The 19,562-nt window shown below is 40.1% G+C and overlaps 2 long non-coding RNA genes across 4 annotated transcripts; both read left to right on the forward strand.

Annotated features, from left to right (window-relative positions):
• The first annotated feature begins 342 nt into the window (after positions 1-342).
• Positions 343-1,727, forward strand: LOC110877841. 2 transcript variants are annotated; one of them, XR_004865851.1, is made up of 2 exons: positions 343-1,228; positions 1,452-1,727. It is a non-coding gene; the product is annotated as an uncharacterized LOC110877841 (long non-coding RNA). The 2 variants fall into 2 exon arrangements; XR_004865852.1 differs by having other exon boundaries at positions 343-1,186.
• A 12,747-nt stretch (positions 1,728-14,474) lies between these two features.
• LOC110877839 lies at positions 14,475-17,592 on the forward strand. 2 transcript variants are annotated; one of them, XR_002557319.2, is made up of 3 exons: positions 14,475-14,622; positions 16,078-16,162; positions 17,018-17,556. It is a non-coding gene; the product is annotated as an uncharacterized LOC110877839 (long non-coding RNA). The 2 variants fall into 2 exon arrangements; XR_004865850.1 differs by having other exon boundaries at positions 16,078-17,592.
• Positions 17,593-19,562: the final 1,970 nt, after the last annotated feature.

Raw genomic sequence — 19,562 nt, forward strand, 5'->3', positions numbered from 1 at the left:
AAATACATAATTATGCATGCTAGAAGCTCATGTATGACTTTTGTGATGATGGAATGATAAATTGTTAGATTGATTAGCATTGTAGTATTATGATACATGTTGAACTCGTTAAGCGATTGACACGTGAATAGAAGTGTGATTAGTGATGCGTATGATTACGTATACTAACTATTGAATGGATGTAATGGAATGAGATAATAGGAACGTGTCAAGGAGAGCTCAAGCATAGGAGGATAACGGGTCAAGATAAGGCAAGGTGACAAATACACTTATTGGAATACTCAAGGTAAGTGATTTCTATAATCACTTCTTTAGTTGTTTAAGTAATATAATGTTTTAATTATTAAGTTCATATGAAGATGAGGTTAAATCAATGGATTATTTTGATAAATGCACGAATGGGTCGAATAATTCATAGATGAATAACAAGCCGAATACGTATAAGTTAAGGAATTCCTTAACTCGGATGTTGGACTTCAAGATCACGTGATAGAATATTAAATTACAATCATATAGGAAGAAACGTGACGCAAAACGGACGAAAAATGAGAGAGTTATGTCCGTTTCAGTAAGGATTAATGGCTAGGAAAAGTGCAGAGTTGACACGGCCGGGTGGTGAACTGACACGGCCGGGTGAAGGTTCTGTCAAAAATATTATTTATGTGATTTATGCGCCGTAGGCTTCGGTATATTATCCGTGAACTACGACGGGCCTCCCAAACATGATTTCGAGTGTTTCCTTGACGATTATAAGTTGTAAACCCAAGTCTAAGCCTCATGTAATTTATATAAGAGTGTGATAGATGTATGTAATGAAGTTGGACATGTATTACATGTAAATGTATACAAAAATACGTACGGAACACGTAGGTATGAATACATGATTGTAGGTATGATTAATTGTATATTAGGTATGTAGATGTGTATGATTGTAAGTTTGTATGTGTGCAAGTATGTGCGAATGCATGATTCGGATGCATTTGAGAATTAGCGTTACTAATAATGCCCTTGGGTTTGGAATATAAGTTGATTGGATGCATTTAAATGGTTAACGTCCTTTTTATGAAGATGTAGTAAATGAATATGTTGAGATTACGGGTTTGGCTAACCAAGTTATTATTGAGTATGTTTGAAAGTGCAGGTGATGAATGTCGGACTTTCGAAGTGTTGATATAATAATGAAACGGTTGAATGTTGAAAGGATAATTGGACTGAAGTAACTTATGCGGTTAGAATATGCTATGGACGTTTTAGTTTATACAATATTATATGTTTGGTCGTCACCATCTACTAACAGGTTCGTTGTATGAGAGTATATGTCATACCCATTTAATCGGGTAATCGAATGCGTAAGAAAAATGAAAGTACGCACACGAATGGAACTAAAATGACGGTTTTATAAGCAAACAAGTATAATGACTAACTTTTTAAAGCTTTGTTGTTGAATGTAGGTAAATCCTCAATTTTGGCGACTTGGAGAATCGGAGCGAGCGCGTGTTCGTGTTATGCGATACCAAACGCTTCCGCTAGTTTGTTCAAATGTTTTTGACCCAAAATTTGTTGTATTGGTTTTTAGTAGTATCTTGTTGAACAAATTGTAGAATTGTATCTAGTTTGTTTATGTTTAAAACAGGGGTATGCTCGTTTTATGGACGGGTCATGCCCGATTTTTTGTTAAATTATAGTTTGATAATATCACATTTAGGAAGGTGAAATTTTGGGCGTAACAAGTTGGTATCAGAGCCTAGGTTTGAGGGATTCGAGCAAGAGTATCAGTGCTTGAACTCAAACCGATGACTCGTGCAAAAGTGTGCTCGCTCCGAGATCGCCAATGAGGTAAAATTTTAAATTTTCGATTGATATAAGTATGTATAGTGTGTTACGGTATAAGTTTTAAGGTTCAAGTAGGCTACGGGTGATAAGGCGTGTAAAATAAGAAGTCCCGGGACCCGTGTAGCTGAAAACGGACCCGGTAAATGGTCGGAACACTCAAAAGAAATTCAGCAGCGTTTCAGCAAACGGGAGGCCGTCGCCGATGGGCTCCTGGCCGTCGCCGACGCCCCCTTAGTCCCGACGCCCTAAGTATCTGCCGACGGGCAAAAGTGGCCGAAGCCACATTCCAGGACCCGTCGCCGACGGGTGTAAGGCCGTCGCCGACGGCTTGTGGAGTAACAATCTGCTAAAAATTTTATTTTAGTATTATTTTCGCGTTTCGAGTTACCGGGTTGTCCGAAGGCCCATTCGAATGTTTATGTAGGGTCCAATGTATCTAACCACAATTAGTGATTACGATGGAAAGAAACTTGTAAAGGCCTTGTTTTCGTACTTTGAGTTTCTAAATTGTCTAAAAGCTTAAGGAATGTTCGTGTAAGATCTATATAAGGCCTAGTACGACGTATGTGACCACGATTAGTGGATAAGATAGACGGAATATGCTAATCATTTATTTATATGCTATTTATAATGCCAAGAGCACGCGGGTTATGTGAAGGGTAAGCGCAATTGTTCGGAAGGAATGATCCGTGAATGCGGTCTAGGACCGGCATCAAGGCAAGTAATAAGACGAATTGACCCCTGGTACGTATACTCAATGCGTTGATGTATGAAATAGTATAATTAGGCAAGTGAAAGGAAAATCTAAATGAATATAACAACGACATGGTAAAGGAGTTTTAAAAATGTAACACGTGCCGAAACTTAATTCTTCGGGCATAATGTGGCGATTACGCGAAGACACGAAACTAGTACGTGGATTGTGTACCTGGCCAGTACACAAGAAACGTATGACGTTCGTGAGACCGCGATAATTGTTACATGTATGTCCGTTAGAATTGGGTAGCAGGTGGGCGTACGGGTGAAATGAGTAGTAAGACTCTCAGGAGATTGAGAGTACTACGTAAGAGTCCAAAATGCAAGTGATAAGAATAAAATGTTGAATCCGTAAGAAGTACGGACCAACAATGTATGAATGCAATGCTTGAATCCGCGAGACGGATTCAAGGAATGAAAGATACGAATGCAATGCTTGAATCCGCGAGACGGATTCAAGGAATGAAAGATACGAATGCAATGCTTGAATCCGCGAGACGGATTCAAGGAATGAAAGATACGAATGCAATGCTTGAATCTGCGAGACGGATTCAAGGAATGAAAGATACGAATGCAATGCTTGAATCCGCGAGACGGATTCAAAGAATGAAAGATATGGATGCAATGCTTGAATCCGCGAGACGGATTCAAGAAATGAAAGGCATGAATGCAATGTTCAAATCCGCGAAGCGGATTTAAGGTATAAAAAGGCGAAAACTAGTCTACATAAGAAGAGTCAATAGTTTGACCATGATTGCGTCAAACAAGTCATATAAGTAAATGTAAAGCAAATGAACAAAGAAATGACAAGAATGAAGATATTCGAATGTGAAGTAATTACGTACCAAACAAATAAATGTTCCTTAAGTGATGTGATTCAGTTTAAGCTTGAACTTCTATATATATATATATATATATATTGTCACACCCCTAAAATCCACCCGCGGAGTATCACCGCTTGGGAGCGTGACTGACCAGGATCAAGCCACCAATCATACAGAACAATACATATAATATAAGTAGTTGTCATTTAGATCAAACCAAATCCATATGAAAGGTGTTTCAAGTCATAAGAAAGTTATCTTTGTTTAGCGGAAGCGTATAAATAAAACCCATCGTAAACAAGTATCAAATATCAAAAGTGTTTAACAGGATAATCACGATCCAAGCCCACAACGACCCGCTCCTCCATGTGCAAGCTCCATATACCTAACGACCTGCAAGGCATGTAACAGAGGATCAACAACTAGTTGAGCGAGTTCACAGAAAGTAAATGCGTAATAGTAAGTTCGTTTGCAACAGGTGGCTCTACTGGGCCGTTAGTACGTTCTATTGGTGGGGGCTTCCCATGTTGTATAACCACTAGACTACTCGTAACCATAAGTATCCTTCACAACCGAGGATAGTAGTGAGTATAAGTACACGTAGGTTTTACGTGTGTATCCTTCACAACCGAGGATAGTAGTAGGTATTAATGCACGTAGGTTTTACGTGCGTATCCTTCACAACCGAGGATAGTAGTAAGTATAAATGCACGTAGGTTTTACGTGCGTATCCTTCACAACCGAGGATAGTAGTAAGTATAAGTACACGTAGGTTTTACGTGTGTATCCTTCACAACCGAGGATAGTAGTAGGTATTAATGCACGTAGGTTTTACGTTCGTATCCTTCACAACCGAGGATAGTAGTAGGTATTAATGCACGTAGGTTTTACGTGCGTATCCTTCACAACCGAGGATAGTAGTAAGTATAAGTCTACGTAGATTGTAAGTATGTGTCCTGCACAACCGAGGACAGTGAATAGCATAAGTATGTGTCCTGCACAACCGAGGACAGTGGTATGGTAGTCTAGTAACAGTGTATCTAGTCAATCTCATTCCTTTAATCCCATTCCCATGCCCTTGGGAATCCCATGCCTTAGTAAGGGTGTGAACTCACCTTGGTTTGCTCGGTATGCTAGGTTATGCACTCACAAGTAATCAATCAAAGCCTAGAGTATACACGTGTTCACAGTCAGTTCATGTTTGTATGGTTTCGCAAGCAAAGTTCATCACGTAGGGTGTGTAACAGTTAACATCAGACATTGCAACCAGTTAATCATCTTCATACATTTCATGCTTGATAGGAAGAACAGGTTAACAGGATTCGCATAATAGAAATGTTATATGTCTAGCTGTGATAATCACCCTTGTAATCATAACGGAATTAACGTGATTAACCGGATTACACTCTAATATAGTTTACTAACTAAGAGAGTTAATTAGGCTAATGTTTAAGCAATAATCAGATCATGCGTATAACAAACAATCGGACTATTTCATTGCACCATCAAACATTCATGCGAAGCTTCCTAGTTAACATTCAGACAATCACTATCCTTATGAAATTTGAATCACAAACATACACCAAAATCGTATCACTTTGCTTGAACCAGAAAATCTATGCTACATATTTAAAAGTCGGACAGGAGGAGGGGTAGCCCCCCCTCAAACTCGGACCATCTTGAGCCCCAAACAAAGTCGGGCAACTGCCATAAAGGTCGGACAAGAGTTCCCTTGATTAAAGTCGGACTAGGGTGGTGGGGGGGGGGTTTCTATTCTTAAACTCGGACCCCTGGGAACATGATGAAAGTCGGGCATGGTTTTGATGAAGCTCGGACCACCATGAGGATCCAAAAACTCGGACCCTCTTCCCTTGTAAAGAAACTCGGACCTCACTTTTTAACAAACTCGGACAAGGAGCTTGTCCTTTCAAAACCCCGGACAGCACATCCTTGACAAAAAGGTCGGACCTCCTTAGCTTTGTTTGAAACTCGGTCATGCATATGAGAGGAAACTCGGGCTAGGCTTTTAATCTAAGGAACTCGGACAATCTAAAGGTCATTAAAGGTCGGACTATAACACCACACAAAAACTCGGATCTAATATCCTCGGACAAGCAAACAATCATAACCAATCACAGTTAGTCGTGCAAATCATCTGAACAGTTACGTTTTCATAAATAACCAGTCACGTTCATCGTTCCAAAACCCTAATTTCATGCATTTGAACGGCAGAATCTCAATCAATCGATCAATGCTTAATAACAATAGCCATTTCAGGATCAATCTATCAAACGTACACTATCATCATCATCAATAATTCATAATCAAATCAAAATCACAGAAGTATCATATGAGAGCTAGGGTTTTCATGAATACACAATCAAAATTTGACAATAATCAAACAATCAATTAGGTTTACAAGTATTACGATAATCAATAAACAATTACCTTGAATGATTCTAGAGAAAAAGAGGAATCGAAAGTGATGAATGCCTTGTGCCAATGATGGTGGTGATGATGATTGCTAGAGGATTAGAGAATTGCAAGTACGTGTTTTGGTTTTGTGTGCAAATGATTAGTGAAATGAGATTAGGGTTAAGTATCTAGGATTTCACTAATTACTCTCTACCTCCCTAAGTATTATGTTTTTACACATGCACACCATCTCATAACCATTTCCTAGTTTCACCACCAAGTTCATATATTTGCCAAGTCTTTCACAATTAACAAACAACCATGCACAATCACACAATACGATTCATCACATCAAAACGTATACAATTTCATAGCAATTAATTGTGCAAATAAACAGCTAAACAATACAAGAATGTGCAATAAATGCGAAATAGCAATCTTGGAAATTCGAGTTGTCACATTATCCCCAACTTGAAGGAAATTTCGTCCCGAAATTTGGTACGTACTCACTGAGGAAGCTAGGTAAGTTATATCGTTCACTGGTTTTCCTGGGGTGTGACATCATCCCCCCGTTGATTTGGAATTTCGTCCCGAAATTCAGTAGTAGTAGCTTCAGCCTCAGTAGTGGTTGCATTGGTTTCGAATAATTGGGGTACTTTTCTGTCATCTGTTCTTCGCGTTCCCAGGTGTACTCTGGGCCACGTTTGGAGTTCCAACGAACTCGGACAAGAGGGATTCTCTTGTGTTTGAGGACCTTAACATCCCGGTCCGTGATTTCAACTGGCTCCTCGACGAACTGCAACCGCTCGTCGATAGTGAGTTCTTTAAAAGGAATTATGAGGGTCTCATCTGACAGGCACTTTTTCAGATTCGACACGTGGAATACGTTGTGAACTGCACCGAGTTCAGCTGGTAGGTTTAGTCTGTAGGCTACTTGGCCTATTCTTTCAGTGATCTCGAACGGTCCAACATACCGTGGATTGAGCTTGCCTCGTTTACCAAATCGAACCACACCCTTCCAGGGTGAGACTTTAAGTAAAACCCGGTCCCCGACCTGAAATTTCAATGGTTTCCTACGCGTATCCGCGTAGCTTTTCTGGCGATCACGAGCCGCCGCCATGCGTTGTCGTATTTGTGCAATGCGTTCAGTAGCGTCAACTACCATTTCTGGTCCTGAAATCTGACTATCCCCCACCTCTGCCCAACAGAGAGGTGACCGGCATTTTACGCCCGTACAATGCCTCGAATGGAGCGGCTTGTATGCTGATGTGGTAACTATTGTTGTACGAGAACTCCACTAACGGGAGGTGCTTTTCCCAGCTGTTGCCGAAATCGATAACACACGCCCGAAGCATGTCTTCAAGAGTCTGGATCGTTTGCTCAGACTGCCATCCGTCTGAGGATGATATGCTGTGCTTATGTCTAATCGTGAGCCAAAAGATTTGTGCATTGCTTGCCATAGCTCTGACGTGAATCGTGCATCCCGATCCGAAATGATGGAGGTGGGCACCCCGTGCCTCGAAACAACTTCTTTAAGATAAATGTTTGCGAGAGTGGAGAACTTATCCGTTTCCTTTATAGCCAGGAAGTGTGCAGACTTGGTGAGTCGATCCACGATCACCCATATAGTATCATTCCCACGCTGGGATCTAGGCAGGCCAGTAACAAAATCCGTGGAAATTTCTTCCCATTTCCACTGTGGTATCCTGGGTTGTTGCAGTAGACCTGCGGGTTTCTGATATTCAACCTTGACTCTCGCACAAGTCAAGCACTTGCCAACATAGGTGGCGATGTGGGCTTTCATACTTGGCCACCAGTATGTTGTTTTGATATCGTGGTACATTTTATCCGACCCTGGCTGTACCGAGTAGCGAGACTTGTGCGCTTCGTCCATCACAAGCTCTCGTAAACCGCCATAAAGTGGGACCCAAATACGCCCCGTTACATAGTAGGCGCCGTCTTCCTTTTGTTCCATGCGTTGCCTTGAGCCGCGTAAGGCTTCAGCCATGACGTTTTCGGGTTTCAATACTTCTATCTGAGCATCTCGTATTTGTGCAGGAAGGTCAGACTGAATAGTGAGCTGCAGAGCTCGTACACGCCTAGGTAGAGTGTCTTTTCGACTGAGAGCGTCAGCCACAACATTGGCTTTGCCTGGATGATACTTGATGGCGCATTCGTAGTCGTTGAGTAACTCGATCCATCGTCGTTGACGCATGTTCAAATCCTTCTGCTTAAGAATATGCTCGAGACTCCTGTGATCGGTGTAAATTGTGCACTTGGTACCGTACAGGTAGTGTCGCCATATCTTAAGCGCGAAAACAACAGCTCCCAGCTCTAAATCGTGCGTCGTGTAATTCCGTTCGTGAACCTTGAGTTGACGAGAGGCGTAGGCAATAACTTTATCCCGCTGCATCAATACACAACCCAGCCCCTGTATCGATGCGTCACAATAGACCACAAAATCGTCTGCGCCCTCTGGCAGTGAGAGGATAGGTGCGCTGCATAGCCTATCCTGTAAATACTGAAAAGCGGTTTCCTGGGAATCTCCCCAACAGTAGGTAACACCTTTCTGTGCCAGCATTGTAAGCGGCTGTGCGATTCTTTGAGAAGTCTTTAATGAATCGTCTGTAATACCCCGCCAAACCCAAGAATTAGCGTATTTCCGTCGGTGTACGCGGTGCAGGCCAGTTCCTGATCAAATCTATCTTGGATGGATCAACATGAACCCCATCCCTGTTCACCACATGGCCTAAGAAGTGGACTTCACGAAGCCAGAAGTCGCACTTAGAAAACTTTGCGTACAATTGCTCCTTTCGAAGAAGTTCCAAGATAAGACGTAAGTGCTGCTCGTGTTCCTCCTGACTCTTGGAGTAGATCAGAATGTCGTCGATGAAGACAATGACGAACTTGTCAAGATAGGGTTTGCACACCCTGTTCGTAAGGTCCATAAATACGGCAGGTGCGTTCAATAATATCAAACCATCCATCATATCAAACATAAAATATAGTAGGTAAAATAATTCATAAAACCCAATACGATTAATGTTCGAGCCAAACTTTGTTTGAGTAGCGTAAACATAATAATGAAAACCCAAGATAAGTTATAAGTTCAAATATCGTTCATTGCGTCTCCTCGTCCTAATACGAAAACTCGACCTCCTGCCTCGTTGCCATTGTTGTTGTTGTTTCCCCCGTTGTTGTTGTTGTTCCCGTTGCCCTGGTTATTGTTGTGGTTCTGATTCTGGTTCAACTGAGGGCAATCGCGTTTAAAATGTCCTTCAGCCCCACACTGGAAACATCCCCCGTTCCCACGCTGTGGCTGCTGCTGTGTGTTCTGCGGAGCTGGTAGTTGCAGTTGCTGGTTTTGTGAAGGTTGAGGCGGTCGTTGTTGTTCTTGAGTTACAGGACGTGAGTTTCGACAATCCTTAGCTTCATGACCAATCTTGAGACATCTCTGACATCGTTCCTTGCGACACCATCCACTGTGGTGTCTGTTGCACCTGTCACATAGTGGATGAATTCCCCGATATCCACCCTGCCCCTGGTTGCCTGAAGAGTGCTGACTGGGACTCTGATAACGGTCAGTCTTTCGCTGCTGAACCTGTGACTGGACTGGAGCTGATCCCTCGCTGGAATCCCCATCCCATTTTCTCTTATTGTCCCTGGGAGTAGCAGAAGTAGTGATAGCAGTAGTGGTAGCACTGATGCGTTTTGGCAGCTTGTTCTGATCCACTGCCTGATCTGCGAGACGATGAGCAAGACGAGTGACTTGCTGGACAGTGCCAAGGTTAGCTGCAGTCACATGACTCTGAATTTTTGGCACCAGACCCTTGAGATACAGCTCGATACGTTTGGTGGGAGGGTCTACCATAGTAGGACACAATGTGGCTAATTCATTCGATCTCTTCGTATAAGCTTCAATTTCAGACCCCACCATCTGTAGGTTGAGGAACTCTACCTCTAGTTTGTGGATGTCCTCACGACTACAAAACTCTTCCTTAATTAGGTCATTGAACTCGTTCCAGGGGGTGGCATTAGCAGCTTCCAGCCCTAACATCTGAACCTGTGCTTCCCACCAGGTTAATGCAGCACCTTCGAGTGTTCTAGAAGCAAACTTTACCCTACGAGACTCAGGGCAATCATGCACTTCAAAGTCAGTTTCGAGCCTCTCGAACCAATGGAGGAGACCTACAACTCCCTCAGTTCCACTGAAGGTACTAGGCCGACAATCCTTGAGATTTTTGAAGGTGTAAACAGGCGACTGAGCGTGTTGACCTCCTGCTTGTATGGCTGCAAGTGCCGCAGCAATTCGTTCGTTAATGAGAGCCGTCAACTGGGCTTGTGTCATGTTGATATATCCGGCCATGACCTTTATAGCAAATGTAACGTAAGTGAGAATGGTTTGCGAGTAGTGCGATGACAGAAGAGTGTAAGCACATAGGTGTTCTTAAGCAATAGCAAGTAGTGAGCAAAGTAATGTAAGCATACTACGAGCAAAGTTCTATGCAGTTCTAGCAAGCAGGTAATAAACATAAACCTTATTACCTAGGATGTCGAGTCTTGCACGTGGAGCGAAGTGTCGTTGTGGATCGTTGAGAGCACTGTTCTGGTTATAGTCTGGTTTTAATAAAAACGTTTTCCCATATTAAAACCAAGTTCTCTATAACCAATGGCTCTGATACCAATCTGTCACACCCCCAAAATCCACCCGTGGAGTATCACCGCTTGGGAGCGTGACTGACCAGGATCAAGCCACCAATCATACAGAACAATACATATAATATAAGTAGTTGTCATTTAGATCAAACCAAATCCATATGAAAGGTGTTTCAAGTCATAAGAAAGTTATCTTTGTTTAGCGGAAGCGTATAAATAAAACCCATCGTAAACAAGTATCAAATATCAAAAGTGTTTAACAGGATAATCACGATCCAAGCCCACAACGAGCCGCTCCTCCATGTGCAAGCTCCATATACCTAACGACCTGCAAGGCATGTAACAGAGGATCAACAACTAGTTGAGCGAGTTCACAGAAAGTAAATGCGTAATAGTAAGTTCGTTTGCAACAGGTGGCTCTACTGGGCCGTTAGTACGTTCTATTGGTGGGGGCTTCCCATGTTGTATAACCACTAGACTACTCGTAACCATAAGTATCCTTCACAACCGAGGATAGTAGTGAGTATAAGTACACGTAGGTTTTACGTGTGTATCCTTCACAACCGAGGATAGTAGTAGGTATTAATGCACGTAGGTTTTACGTGCGTATCCTTCACAACCGAGGATAGTAGTAAGTATAAATGCACGTAGGTTTTACGTACGTATCCTTCACAACCGAGGAGAGTAGTAAGTATAAGTACACGTAGGTTTTACGTGTGTATCCTTCACAACCAAGGATAGTAGTAGGTATTAATGCACGTAGGTTTTACGTGCGTATCCTTCACAACCGAGGATAGTAGTAGGTATTAATGCACGTAGGTTTTACGTGCGTATCCTTCACAACCGAGGATAGTAGTAAGTATAAGTCTACGTAGATTGTAAGTATGTGTCCTGCACAACCGAGGACAGTGAATAGCATAAGTATGTGTCCTGCACAACCGAGGACAGTGGTATGGTAGTCTAGTAACAGTGTATCTAGTCAATCTCATTCCTTTAATCCCATTCCCATGCCCTTGGGAATCCCATGCCTTAGTAAGGGTGTGAACTCACCTTGGTTTGCTCGGTATGCTAGGTTATGCACTCACAAGTAATCAATCAAAGCCTAGAGTATACACGTGTTCACAGTCAGTTCATGCTTGTATGGTTTCGCAAGCAAAGTTCATCACGTAGGGTGTGTAACAGTTAACATCAGACATTGCAACCAGTTAATCATCTTCATACATTTCATGCTTGATAGGAAGAACAGGTTAACAGGATTCGCATAATAGAAATGTTATATGTCTAGCTGTGATAATCACCCTTGTAATCATAATAGAATTAACGTGATTAACCGGATTACACTCTAATATAGTTTACTAACTAAGAGAGTTAATTAGGCTAATGTTTAAGCAATAATCAGATCATGCGTATAACAAACAATCGGACTATTTCATTGCACCATCAAACATTCATGCGAAGCTTCCTAGTTAACATTCAGACAATCACTATCCTTATGAAATTTGAATCACAAACATACACCAAAATCGTATCACTTTGCTTGAACCAGAAAATCTATGCTACATATTTAAAAGTCGGACAGGAGGAGGGGTAGCCCCCCCTCAAACTCGGACCATCTTGAGCCCCAAACAAAGTCGGGCAACTGCCATAAAGGTCGGACAAGAGTTCCCTTGATTAAAGTCGGACTAGGGTGGTGGGGGGGGTTTCTATTCTTAAACTCGGACCCCTGGGAACATGATGAAAGTCGGGCATGGTTTTGATGAAGCTCGGACCACCATGAGGATCCAAAAACTCGGACCCTCTTCCCTTGTAAAGAAACTCGGACCTCACTTTTTAACAAACTCGGACAAGGAGCTTGTCCTTTCAAAACCTCGGACAGCACATCCTTGACAAAAAGGTCGGACCTCCTTAGCTTTGTTTGAAACTCGGTCATGCATATGAGAGGAAACTCGGGCTAGGCTTTTAATCTAAGGAACTCGGACAATCTAAAGGTCATTAAAGGTCGGACTATAACACCACACAAAAACTCGGATCTAATATCCTCGGACAAGCAAACAATCATAACCAATCACAGTTAGTCGTGCAAATCATCTGAACAGTTACGTTTTCATAAATAACCAGTCACGTTCATCGTTCCAAAACCCTAATTTCATGCTTTTGAACGGCAGAATCTCAATCAATCGATCAATGCTTAATAACAATAGCCATTTCAGGATCAATCTATCAAACGTACACTATCATCATCATCAATAATTCATAATCAAATCAAAATCACAGAAGTATCATATGAGAGCTAGGGTTTTCATGAATACACATTCAAAATTTGACTATAATCAAACAATTAATTAGGTTTACAAGTATTACGATAATCAATAAACAATTACCTTGAATGATTCTAGAGAAAAAGAGGAATCGAAAGTGATGAATGCCTTGTGCCAATGATGGTGGTGATGATGATTGCTAGAGGATTAGAGAATTGCAAGTACGTGTTTTGGTTTTGTGTGCAAATGATTAGTGAAATGAGATTAGGGTTAAGTATCTAGGATTTCACTAATTACTCTCTACCTCCCTAAGTATTATGTTTTTACACATGCACACCATCTCATAACCATTTCCTAGTTTCACCACCAAGTTCATATATTTACCAAGTCTTTCACAATTAACAAACAACCATGCACAATCACACAATACGATTCATCACATCAAAACGTATACAATTTCATAGCAATTAATTGTGCAAATAAACAGCTAAACAATACAAGAATGTGCAATAAATGCGAAATAGCAATCTTGGAAATTCGAGTTGTCACATATATGAATATATTTATGCAAATTGCGTTTTGTACAAGAATGGTCGAAAGGATAAATGGGTCATACGGGTCAGATGGCGATCTCCATTTGAACTCGGTAGTTAATGTTTTGATATGTTAAGTTTTGTACTCATAGGTGAGCTTGATGAATGGACACGCAATGTTACTAATCAGAAAGGAAGGATCATCGTAAGGTATGGATAACGAATCAATGGAATTTACTTCCGTCAGGTATGTATAAAAAGAAGTGTAACTTTAATAGAGGTTAGTACTCGACTAGAAATGGATGTGTCAGAATAGAATGTATGTATATATACAAACCGTAATGCAAAATGTGGAGTGAATTTCAAAATGTTCGTAATGATCGTCAGGTAGTATTGAACTTGAATGCTCGTAACTGTGGAAATTCTGATAGAATATAAGAGACGATAAGTATCCTTAAGAAATGCTAACTTTGATGCTCGGCTTGTTGGCCATGTTCATTTGAACAAGACATTGTAGAAAAGATACGCATGGCATAAATAACAATAATAACCATGGAAATAATGCTTAGTCTTCGTGATTTAAGTATGGATAAGTAAGTTTAAGAAGGGACGTTGGTAACGGGATGATAGGGTTTGCTCGTGGTGAACATAATGAAATAATGTATATGATATAATGATAGAATGAAACAAATCATAGAAAGTGAAAACGACACTAATAAGAGCTCTGGATCAGATTATGAGTTTTATGTGATTATGAAAATAAATTACATAATTTAAGAACGTAAGGACAATGCGTACAATCATGTTTAGGTATGAAACAAACTTTTGACCAAGATCCCGAATGTATTCATGTTGTAATAAGCATCGTGAATGAATAGATGGAAAGGTAAGAGTAGTATTGGTCTACTAAGAATAAGAAAGGTTTCGGGGACGAAACCTTCTTTAAGGGGGGTAGACTTGTAACACGCCAAATTTCGTAAGATATATTACAATGTTTTAATCGCAATATTTGACTTTCAGAAGTGATAAACATAGATTTCTACTATTATTAAAGTTTTATAAACTATGGAAAGTTTAAAGCATATGTGTACATAAAGTTAACCAAGTTAGTATGTGAAATGAAATAAGTGGCATGTTTTAAAAGATAGAGGGGTTAAAATGGAAATGTGCTATAAATAAACACTTGACAAAAATTAGTCAGTGTTTGGTCTGGGCGTGCGAACGAGAGAAGGAACCAAGGGAACCAAAACCCTAAACAACCTAAAACCATCAAATTGAAAGGGGAATCGAGGGCTGATCGAATGCATGAGTCTAGATACCCTTTAATCTAAGTGTATTGATCATAAGGTGAGTTCAATTTTCTGTTTTAATGCTTCATGATTTAGTGGGTGTTGAACAATTTGTGAAAATTGTATGAAATCGAGTTGTATGTGAATTAGTATCATCATGTAGAACGAGAATCTTGCTCGAATTTGATGAAATTGAAGAACTTGAGTGAAACCCATTTTTGTTCTAGTGGTATGGTGGTATGTAGTGATTTTATGATAGTGAAAGTTATTTGAAATTGAAGCATGAATGTATAAACAGTAGAGTGTTGTTAGATGAACTTGATTGTAGACTAAGAAACTATGTGAAACTAGGTTGAATTGATCATTGTGAAAAGGACTAGTAGGTTATGCATATCATACATGTACATAGTGTTTAAAATGTCATACGCACACCAAGTGTTCGACTAAATGCTTGAATGATAAATTTGTAATTTCTGAATGAATATGAATGTTGTATGATGATAAACTAATAAGAATGTGCCTTATAGTCTTGTACCGAATACCATGATTATGATGCTTACAAGGTGTTTGATAAATGCCTACAAAGTTTGTGTAAAATAGTTACTTTTGACAGCCTTAGATAGTCATCTTGTAAAGGCCGTATCTCATTCGTTATTAGGAGTTAGTCAACGAGCCTTATATTGTTGAAAAGGTTGTTTCGCATATTACATTTCATATTTGGTCATAAGAGGCTGATTATGAGATTTAGTGGGTCAAAACAGCATGAAAAGTTAGTAAATTCGTTTTGACAGCAAGCTGTTTGGAAGCATTTCAGCTTCTGTGCTGATTTTGTAAAAATCATATAAAATCATAGGAATGTCCGATTTTTACGATCTTTCTATGCTTAGAAAGATCTCTGAGTGTAGATCATTACATATTTGAACATGAAGAACTGAATCAGAAGATAAATGGGTTAAAATGTGTCGTGAACTGCTGCTGCGCAGAAAGTTGCTGCACATTTTTAGTATAAATATTAAGTAAAAATAGTTGTATTGTTATGCACACTTGTATGAATCATGAACTACTGATTTTAATAAATTATTAGTAAGTTATTTGATTGTTTTAAGTGTCTAAAACACTTACCAACTAGTCTATGCATATGATTGCACCAACGGGTCGAAACGGGTTGTTGATAGAAAATAGTAGAATGGATGTGTAAAAACCAAGGTGTTAAGAAATGGTACGAAATGTTTAATGTATGAAACAAGTTGCCTAACTTAGAGAATGTTATCATTCTAAGTATGGAATTTTGAAAGAATAATGAACATGATGTAAATACATAATTATGCATGCTAGAAGCTCATGTATGACTTTTGTGATGATGGAATGATAAATTGTTAGATTGATTAGCATTGTAGTATTATGATACATGTTGAACTCGTTAAGCGATTGACACGTGAATAGAAGTGTGATTAGTGATGCGTATGATTACGTATACTAACAATTGAATGGATGTAATGGAATGAGATAATAGGAACGTGTCAAGGAGAGCTCAAGCATAGGAGGATAACGGGTCAAGATAAGGCAAGGTGACAAATACACTTATTGGAATACTCAAGGTAAGTGATTTCTATAATCACTTCTTTAGTTGTTTAAGTAATATAATGTTTTAATTATTAAGTTCATATGAAGTTGAGGTTAAATCAATGGATTATTTTGATAAATGCACGAATGGGTCGAATAATTCATAGATGAATAACAAGCCGAATACGTATAAGTTAAGGAATTCCTTAACTCGGATGTTGGACTTCAAGATCACGTGATAGAATATTAAATTACAATCATATAGGAAGAAACGTGACACAAAACGGACGAAAAATGAGAGAGTTATGTCCGTTTCAGTAAGGATTAATGGCTAGGAAAAGTGCAGAGTTGACACGGCCGGGTGGAGAACTGACACGGCCGGGTGAAGGTTCTGTAAAAAATATTATTTATGTGATTTATGCGCCGTAGGCTTCGGTATATTATCCGTGAACTACGACGGGCCTCCCAAACATGATTTCGAGTGTTTCTTTGACGATTATAAGTTGTAAACCCAAGTCTAAGCCTCATGTAATTTATATAAGAGTGTGATAGATGTATGTAATGAAGTTGGACATGTATTACATGTAAATGTATACAAAAATACGTACGGAACACGTAGGTATGAATACATGATTGTAGGTATGATTAATTGTATATTAGGTATGTAGATGTGTATGATTGTAAGTTTGTATGTGTGCAAGTATGTGCGAATGCATGATTCGGATGCATTTGAGAATTAGCGTTACTAATAATGCCCTTGGGTTTGGAATATAAGTTGATTGGATGCATTTAAATGGTTAACGTCCTTTTTATGAAGATGTAGTAAATGAATATGTTGAGATTACGGGTTTGGCTAACCAAGTTATTATTGAGTATGTTTGAAAGTGCAGGTGATGAATGTCGGACTTTCGAAGTGTTGATATAATAATGAAACGGTTGAATGTTGAAAGGATAATCGGACTGAAGTAACTTATGCGGTTAGAATATGCTATGGACGTTTTAGTTTATACAATATTATATGTTTGGTCGTCACCATCTACTAACAGGTTCGTTGTATGAGAGTATATGTCATACCCATTTAATTGGGTAATCGAATGCGTAAGAAAAATGAAAGTACGCACACGAATGGAACTAAAATGACGGTTTTATAAGCAAACAAGTATAATGACTAACTTTTTAAAGCTTTGTTGTTGAATGTAGGTAAATCCTCAATTTTGGCGACTTGGAGAATCGGAGCGAGCGCGTGTTCGTGTTATGCGATACCAAACGCTTCCGCTAGTTTGTTCAAATGTTTTTGACCCAAAATTTGTTGTATTGGTTTTTAGTAGTATCTTGTTGAACGAATTGTAGAATTGTATCTAGTTTGTTTATGTTTAAAACAGGGGTATGCTCGTTTTATGGACGGGTCATGCCCGATTTTTTTGTTAAATTATAGTTTGATAATATCACATTTAGGAAGGTGAAATTTTGGGCGTAACATTTGCAGATGGAAGGTCGTGCTTAGATCTAGCTGAGATCCAAAGGCTTCCTGAAAGGATTGCCAGATTCTTGAGACAAAGCGTCCATCTCTGTCTGAAATAATTGAGATAGGCACTCCATGACGTGCCACGATTTCTTTTAAGTATATCTCAGCAAGCTTTCCAGTGCTATCCTTTTCTCGGATCGGTAGGAAATGCGCAGATTTCGTCAATCGATCAACTATCACCCATATTATATCGTGCCCCCTATGGGTCCTGGGTAATTTTGTTATGAAGTCCATCGAGATTTGCTCCCACTTCCACATGGGTATCTCTGGTTGTTGTAGTAGGCCGGATGGTTTCTGATATTCAGCCTTAACCTTAGCACAGGTTAGGCACTTTCCAACATAAACAACAACGTCGCTTTTGAGTCTCGGCCACCAATAATATTCTTTCAAGTCTTGATACATTTTGTCCGATCCTAGGTGGATCGAGTATCTCGACTTGTGTGCTTCGTCAAGGATGACTTCTCGAATACCGCCATAGAGCGGAACCCAAATACGCCTTTTAAAGTATAAGGTTCCCTCTTCATTTGGCACCATATATTTCAACATACCCCGGAGGTATTCAGCTCTACGATTTTCTCCCTTAAGGGCTTCTTGTTGTGCGTCATGAATGCGTGCAGTGAGGTTTGTTCGAATAGTCATTTCCAATGCTCGAACCCTTAGAGTCTTAACCCTTTCTTTTCGACTTAGCGCGTCTGCTACAACGTTTGCCTTTCCAAGATGGTACTTAATCTCACAATCATAATCGTTCAGCAGTTCGACCGATCGTCATTGACGCATGTTTAATTCCTTTTGATCAAATATGTGTTGTAGGCTTTTGTGATCTGTGAAGATTGTACATCGAGTACCATATAAATAATGTCGCCAGATCTTCAAGGCGAATACCACTGCGCCTAGCTCTAGGTCGTGAGTGGTATAGTTCCTTTCATGCACCTTCAACTGCCTGGAAGCGTAAGGGATGACTTTTTGGCGTTGCATGAGCACGGAACCCAAACCTTGTCGTGAAGCGTCGCAGTATACCATGAAGTCTTCAGTGCCTTCGGGTAAGGATAGTATCAGTGCATCGCATAGCTTATTTTTGAGCAGTTGGAAGGCTTTTTCTTGCTTATTACCCCAGTCGTACTTCTTATCTTTCTGCGTGAGGGTTGTCAGCGGTTGGGCTATCTTAGAGAAATTCTCAATAAACCGTCGGTAATGACCTTGCTAAGCCAAAAAATTATCGAACTTCAGTTGGGGTTTTGGGAGCTTCCCAATTCTTTATCGCTTTAATCTTGGATGGGTCTACATGAACGCCCTTCTCATTCACAACGTGACCAAGAAATTGAACTTCGCGAATCCAAAATTCGCACTTGGGGAATTTTGCATAAAGTTTCTCTTTCTTCAGTAATTCCAAAATGATTCTGAGGTATTGTTCGTGCTCTTCTCTCGTTCGCGAGTAAATCAGGATATCATCGATAAATACAATCACGAATTTATCAAGATATGGTTTGCATACGAGGTTCATCAGATCCATAAATACCGCTGGCGCGTTCGTCAGTCCGAATGGCATCACAAGAAACTCATAATGCCCATAACGTGTTCTGAATGCAGTCTTTGGTACGCTTTCCTCTTGGATCCTTAACTGAAGTCATCAATTCTTGGTAGTGGGTACCGATTCTTGATTGTGAGCTTGTTTAACTCTCTATAGTCGATACATATCCGCAGTGTTCCATCCTTCTTCTTCACGGACAATACAGGAGCTCCCCAAGGTGAGAAGCTTGGCCTTATGAATCCTTTATCCAACAACTCCTGGAGTTGTGTAGATAATTCTTGCATTTCAGATGGTGCAAGCCGATAGGGTGCCTTGGCTACAGGAGCGGGTCCTGGAACCAATTCTATATGGAATTCGACTTGTCGTTGCGGAGGTAATCCTG

Source organism: Helianthus annuus, chromosome 9 (genome assembly GCF_002127325.2).
Source record: "Helianthus annuus cultivar XRQ/B chromosome 9, HanXRQr2.0-SUNRISE, whole genome shotgun sequence".
NCBI classification, from domain to species: Eukaryota; Viridiplantae; Streptophyta; class Magnoliopsida; order Asterales; family Asteraceae; genus Helianthus; species Helianthus annuus.